Source organism: Sus scrofa, chromosome 17 (genome assembly GCF_054392235.1).
Source record: "Sus scrofa isolate SSC_HxYL_T2T_F1_AM1 chromosome 17, Sscrofa_HxYL_maternal_Yorkshire_Landrace_v2.0, whole genome shotgun sequence".
In the NCBI taxonomy this organism is placed as follows: domain Eukaryota; kingdom Metazoa; phylum Chordata; class Mammalia; order Artiodactyla; family Suidae; genus Sus; species Sus scrofa.
In genome coordinates this window covers 8,799,491-8,806,824 of record NC_139399.1, presented here as the reverse complement: position 1 = coordinate 8,806,824, position 7,334 = coordinate 8,799,491, and the positions used below count along the sequence as shown (strand labels likewise).

At 38.7% G+C, this 7,334-nt stretch overlaps 1 pseudogene; it reads right to left on the bottom strand.

Moving 5' to 3' along the window:
- Positions 1–6,322: 6,322 nt before the first annotated feature.
- LOC100155003 (small ribosomal subunit protein uS10 pseudogene) lies at positions 6,323–6,678 on the bottom strand (annotated as a pseudogene).
- Positions 6,679–7,334: the final 656 nt, after the last annotated feature.

Sequence of the window (7,334 nt, the reverse complement as noted above, 5' to 3'; positions counted from 1 at the left end):
CATGCTGAAAATCTCAATATCCTTTAAAACTTTGTTGATTATCCCATAATTTATTCATATTCAGAGTTTCTTATCCTCTTCCTCCCTGAACTATTGTTTCTCCATCAGTAAGAAGATGATCAGTAATGAATTGGAAGGTTAACTGCGTATACCCATCTGTATGTCTATGCTGCAGTGCCGTTTTTGTCTCCTATTCAAATTTCAACATTATTATTGCAAGTTTATCTATTATGCCCTATGACTTTTGCTGGCATATATTTAGCTTGTAGCTGTTTTAAAACACATCCACAATTTTCTGACAATTCATTCCATTAAGAGGTGGTATCTACAGCCTCTCCCTTTGAATAGAGGCTGGGCTTAGTGACTCAATAGAATAAGATGGATAGAATACAGGAGAAGTGATACTGTGTGACTCCCAAAGCTGGCTCATAAAAGACGTTGCTTTCTCCTTGCTCACTAGGGCACTCATGCTTGGAGTCATGAACCATACTATAAGAAGGACCACCCTGGTGCCACCATGCTCTGAGGAAGCCCAGTCCACCAGAGTAACTGTGGGTAAGTGCTCTTGTTGAAAGGTCTAATTGCTAAATGTATTTACCTATTTTTTTTTTTTTTATGGCTGCACCTGCAACATATGGAATTTCCATACTATACCTATGGCAATAAGCCAGGGATCAAACCCTCACCTACACAGCAATCCAAGCCACTGCAGTTTAATTCTTAACCCACTATCCCATAGTGGGTACTCATCTAGTTGCTAAATTTATTCACATTAACTTCTGTGCATTACATTTTACTTTGGGGTCACAGAGGTTTTTCCTGTGTTCTTATGTTCTTCCCCTGCTGATCAATACATTTTTTGAAATTTTATCAGAAGGATAGTCAAAAACAAAAAGACAACATTTCTAAAATTTTAACATGGCTAATTATTGTTAGAAGTAGTTCAGAGGTGTTAACAAAACACAGTCTGGTATAAAATATTAACCAGGGGCTTTCAACACCCTCCAGAGGAAAACTTGAAAAATCCAAACATAAATCTTCTAAAAAGCTGATACTCTACTGTGTAGTTTTTTTTAATGCTAAATATATACCTTTATCTAGAAAGGATTAGAGACCAAATTTTTTGTTTGATACTTTCTGATATGTATTATTAATTTAGTCATTTGCACTTCTATGTGTTTAGAAACTTGGCAAGAAAAGCTTCTTGTGGGAATTATATCTGAACAGCCATAAGTTGACTAAATTTAAAAAAAAAAAAAAAAGGAGGTAACTATCCCACCTTCCCATACCAGTTAAAACCAGGTAGTTTAAAAATATTATATAGATTTTATGGGAGTTCCCATTGTGGCTCAGTGGAAACAAATCCGACTAGTATCCATGAGGATGTGGGTTCGATCGCTGGCCTCGCTCAGTGGGCCGGGGATCCAGCGTTACCCTGAGCTGCAATATATATTGCAGATGCTGTTTGGATCCCAAATTGCTATGGCCATGGCGTAGGCCAGCAGCTGCAGCTCTGATTTGACCCCTGGTCTGGGAACTTCCATATGCCATGGGTGTGGCCCTAAAAATAAACAAACAAAAAAAAGCTACATAAATTTTATTTTTAATATTTAATGAGAATAGAATAAGCAAATTGCTGCTACTCTAACATTATGAGAAGAAATAATCTGAACCATATTTGACACTTGGTCCAAGTTTTCTAAACTTCCAAAATCATGCTTATTTGAACTCTGCCTTCCTTTAGAAAGCCAAGATTCCAAAGAAGGAAGAATAAAATAAAATTATCCTCCTCTAGGTTAAGTAGATGCTAGTCAATTATAGTTGAAAACACCTTTCCTCTGTTTGTCTAACCAACTGTTTTGTTACTTCCATTATCTAAACATCTTACCAAATCTCTTTAGGATATACTGATTGTTGCATTCACAATTTTTTTTGGTCTGATAAAAATATGAAGGCACCTGTAACAAATTTAGATCCTAAAAACTTTACCTCTTTGGGATTGATGTAAACATTTTCTAGTGGCTCCAAGCACAGAACTGAGAGGCCAGAAGCTGTCAGTCAAACAGTCATATATTAGCCCACTGCAGGCAAGCGTGCAGGATGGAACTTTCAGGCTCCCTGGTGTGTGTGTTTAAACAAGCATCAGTGTGGTCCCAAGAATTTTCCTTTCAATGTACCCTCTGCTCAGTATGAACATGATCATGAGAAGCAAACATTCTTAAAATTTTGTTTTTCTTCATGAGCAGAAATTAAGTACACAAACCGGAAAAACGGGCAGGCATGTCAGCTGTTATTTACATAGTATCACCTACGTGTTGTACTTTACTGATTGATACTGGGCTAAGTGCTTTAGATAAAGTTTAATCAATCCTGAAAACACTATGCAGATGAGTAATCTAAGGCTCACCAAGATTAAGTGATGTGTGCTAGATTATATCCCAATGATGTGGTACCACCAAAAGGATCTAAACCTGGCTCCTGATCTCAGTGTCAGATTAAACTACAAAATAGTTTTAATATTCAATAAATCTGCATGCTTACCTGTACCTCTGGGGCGTCTCCATCATTACTGAAAGTGTATGCCTTATCAGAAAATGCAGAGGATATAAACTAGGAATGATCTAAAGTGCCATCTGCATTCCAAAAATTATTTTCACCAGGTAAAAGATAAGAGCTTCTTTATGTAATTTATTTCACTTAATTGTGCTTTTGTTCTCCACTACGGTGCATTACATAAAGCAGCTCATAAACTTTAAGTAAATGCATAAATGCAATGATAGTCTTCTCCAACAAATGCTTTCTCAAGGTAACACCTTCTATAATCAATATTATTAAACTTACTAACTTGCAAAATAGCTCCATGCATTATGAATTCATTTGATGTTAATGGAGGTGCCAGTTTTTCTGGAGGGCAGTGATAACAGGCAATAAGGCAAGAGGAGGTGTACTTTTGAAAAGACAAACAGATTACAGCTTTAATAAAAACATTGTATCCATTTAGTAGCTAACTCAAGTGGACATTTTAAATGCTGCAAGGTACAGAAGCTAGAATTTAGAAATAACTAAGAGAGTAGCCAGTCTTTAAACGCTTCTGTTCATTCTCTCAAAGTGAAGGCTTATGGAGGTCTGAGTTTAGAAGTCAATTTTATCACATCTGAATGTGTTTTCTAGCCATTCCTATGGTTCTTTCTATAGCATTCCACCACTTTGGACCCATCTTTCTCCCCAAGATGCCCAAAGCTTTTGAACTCCTAGCTCTGCACCCCCTCCTCAAAGCCTCTCATCACAAAAACAACAGATTAAAGCATATATTCAAAAGATAAAATGAATGAGAATATGGTATACATAGACCCCTCCCTCATACAGGGCATGTGCATTTTTTAACATTATAAAAACAAATCTATTGAGGTTGTTCTAAACCTAAAATCACAAGATAAGTCTCCAGACAAGGAGAAAAACTGGGGGAAAATTCTAAAAAGTCTACAATTTGAATTTCAAAAAATAGCAGTTAAGAATCCTACTTCACTAAACATTACTTTCTCTTTATAGATTTAACCGGAATCTGATTCCCATGCTCGCTTCACTCCCCAAATATCAGTTGCCATGAAGCTTGAGCATCACCAGTATTCAACAGTAGCACCAACTGCCTCTTATCAGCCAGTCAGGCCCAGAGTTATTTCACCCCCCATGTAAGTAACACTGCTGTTTTTAGACTCATATTACTCACATAATGCTCTTATTCTCCTTAGTATCATCCTTTTATTGGAAACTAATGGGCTTTCTCTTTAACTGATTTCTGGCATCATCATTAGTGACTTCAGTATCCAAATTTATTACCAAGACAGAAGCCTGACCTTATAATCCTGTGATTTCATCGCCTCTGTACCCACAACTGTCCTCCATTCAGTCACCTACACACGTGGTCACTCTCTCATTATATCTTTCTCCTTACCATATAGAATTGTGCATCTATTAATTTACAGTCACTGACCTCAACAAAGGACCACTTCCCAGCAGCTCTAAATTCCAACTTGGAATTGCTTTGAAGTTCCAATCCCCATCACATTCCCATTAGCCTCAAATTTAATTCAATTTACTTTGCTACAAAATACATAGTATACAGAGAATAACTTCGATAGATCTTACGATAAACATGCAAACCCATCTGCATCTGCATTTATTCCTTCTTCCCTCTCTGCTTTAATAAGAGAAGAGCTTAGGCTCTCCCTGTCCAAAACCTTCATCTTGTGCTTAGGATTCCTGTTTTTTCCAACTCCAGACACATATATTCAGCTCTTAGAGACTCCACTTTCTTTTTTTTTTAATATGTATTTATTTGTTTATTTTGGCTGCACCTGTGGCATACAGAATTTCCTGGGTTAGGGATTGAACTTGTGATGCAGCAGCAACCTGAGCCCCTGCAGTGACAACACCAGATCCTTAACACACTGTGCCACAACGAAACTCCCTGAGACTTCACTTTTCAACCACCCAGCCCTTCTTCTCTCCCTTAGCTTCTTCTCATTAGCATTTAAATCCACTGAGTTCTTCCTTCAAGGGAAAACAAAACATTATCCTGCCGTCCTCTCCCCACCTCTCTCCTCCTTTCATAATCAAAGTCTCTAAAGGGTTTCCTGCAAGCATCATTGTAATTCCTCACTGCTCATGCTTTGACTCTGCTTCTCCTTATATGCTTCTAGGTGAAATAATTAAATCACCTTGCACCAGTTCAAGAAAGTCAATTTCTGGAATTCCCTTCGTGGCTCAGTGGTTAATGACTCTGAATAGGAACCATGAGGTTGTGGGTTCGATCCCTGGCCTTTCTCAGTGGGTTGAGGATCCGGCGTTGCCGTGAGCTGTGGTGTAGGTTGCAGACATGGCTCAGATGTGGCATTGCTGTGGCTCTGGTGTAGGCTGGCAGCTACAGCTCTGATTAGACCCCCATATGCCACAGGTGTGACCCTGGAAAAAGAAAAAAAGACTTAAAAAAAAAAAAAAAAAGAAAGTCAGTTTCCTGCATCTTTTCCAAGCTGCACAGGGATGGAACATTGGTAGCTCAAAAATAAGTAATCAAAGGAATGCTTACCCATGCTGGATTTGTTTTGTTTTGTTTTGTCTTTTTAGGGCCACACCTGTTTATGGAGGTTCCCAGGCTAGGGGTCTAATTGGAGCTGTAGCCTCCAGCCCACACCATAGCCACAGCAACCCCAGATCCGAGCCACCTCTGCAACCTTCACCACAACTCACCACACAACACCGGATCCTTAACCTACAGAGCAAGGCCAGGGATGAAACCTGCGTCCTCATGGATCCTAGTTAGATTGTTTCTGCTGAGCCAAGATGGGAACTCCCTGTTTATTTTCTTTCTGCAACCCTCCAAATGCCATCTTTCAGCATCTTTTTTTCATTCTCAGAAATTCATACATCAGTGTACTGAGAATTCTCACACTATGCCACAGCCCAAAACTCACTCCATAAATCTACCCAAATTCTCAATATTCCTCTCCATTTAAATTGTCCCATGCACATTTCAACTTTAATACTTCCACAATTGGACTCATTCTTTCAAGATTAGTGTCCTCTGCCATTTTTCAGTAAGGGACACAATTGCTCAAGCAAGAAACCTGGGTGTGTGTTATCCTTGACTTTTTGATCTTCCTTCACTAGCAGTGCATTTTACCTCCAAACATTTCTCAAAGCTTCTTTTCACCCTCACTCTTGTTCTATAGCCATAAGCTATCATTTGTTACTTTAATAGCCTTTTGTTTCTTTGCATCCAAGATTGTTCCAGCCCAATCAATTATCTTCACTACAATGGGAATTTTTTTTTACTTTTTATTTTATTTTTGCTTTTTAGGGCCACACCTGGGACATATGGAAATTCCCAGGCTAGGGGTCAAATAAGAGCTGCAGCTGCTGGCCTACACTACAGCCACAGCAACGCAGGATCTGAGCCATGTATGAAACCTACACCAGAGCTCATGGCAACACTGGATCCTTAACCCACTGAGCGAGGCCATGGATCAAATCCACAAATCATGGTTACTAGGTGGATTTCTCTCCGCTGTGCCACGATGGGAACTCCCAAGAATTTTATTTTTTTTTAATTTAAAAATATCATGTTACTCTTCTACTTAAAACCCTGAATGTTTCTGGTAAAGTCCAAAATGTTTTCATAATTCACTAAATATTTTCTAATCTGGCTCCTGAAAACCTGCCCACATTTTTCTCTCTCTTTTCTAGTTTAGTGTATCTATACCCATTTCAAATGCTTTCATTTTTTTTTTAAACAATTGAATATCAGTTTAGTAAAAAGTTGGACTTAAGTGTCTGCATTGGTGACTTCAACCTCAACTCCTGTTCAATACTGATGGACATGATCTGCTTAACAATTTCAGAAGGACTGTGCAGGTCAATGAGTAGCTTCTGGATCCTCATGTGAAAACAATCCCAAGTCTTAGAACATTCACCACAAGTTTTTCTTGTAGTTATTCTCAGAGTCTTGGTAGGCATCTGAACCGTTCCCTTCACTTTGAGGTTCTTTTCCTTTGTGCCTCTGATCATGTCATCACACACCTTCTCCAAAGACTTCACATTGCAGCTGGTGAGGGTGATTCTAATCCGGTGAATCGAGACCTCACTCTCCATGGGAGTCTTGCCAGTATCTTTAAGGGCCATGGCTGGGGCGAGGCTTCCTGACCGACTTGTTCCTCTGAGTGAGTCAGAAGCAGGAGCAGATGGCCTGGGGCTCCGATACAGCACTGAGTGTGTTTCTCAAAGAGCTGCTTTTGGTTTCTGAATGTTGGCATGCTCTTGCTTTCTGCACCACCTTTTTGTTTGCTTTACATTATCATTTTCCACCTCCCAGAGTCCTTTACTTCCTTGCATCATTAGTTGTTGCCTCTAATTTTTAATTCACTAATCATTTTTCCTTTCTACACAATTACTTGTGAATACTGTACAGTCATCCCTTAGTATCCTTAAAAGGATTGGTTCCAGGATGCCCCCTCAGAAACCAAAATCCCCTGAAGTTCAAGTTCCTTATATAAAATAGCATAGTATTTGCATGTTTATTAACTTTTGTTTTCAAAGAATTGTATTACCATATAGCATGCCTCTCTCCCTCATGTAAATGAAGAAACTGCATATCAGGTTATTATCACAAGTGGTTTTTTTTAAGGTAACAAGGTTTTTAATGCCATATTATGACTATGACTATAAATACTATGTGCCATAAAACGGTAAGAGATCCATTCATTAGTGTTATTGGCTAGGCTTCTGAGAAGTAATCTTATCAATTACACTAGGCTACCATAAAGCAATCCTTTGGGGGC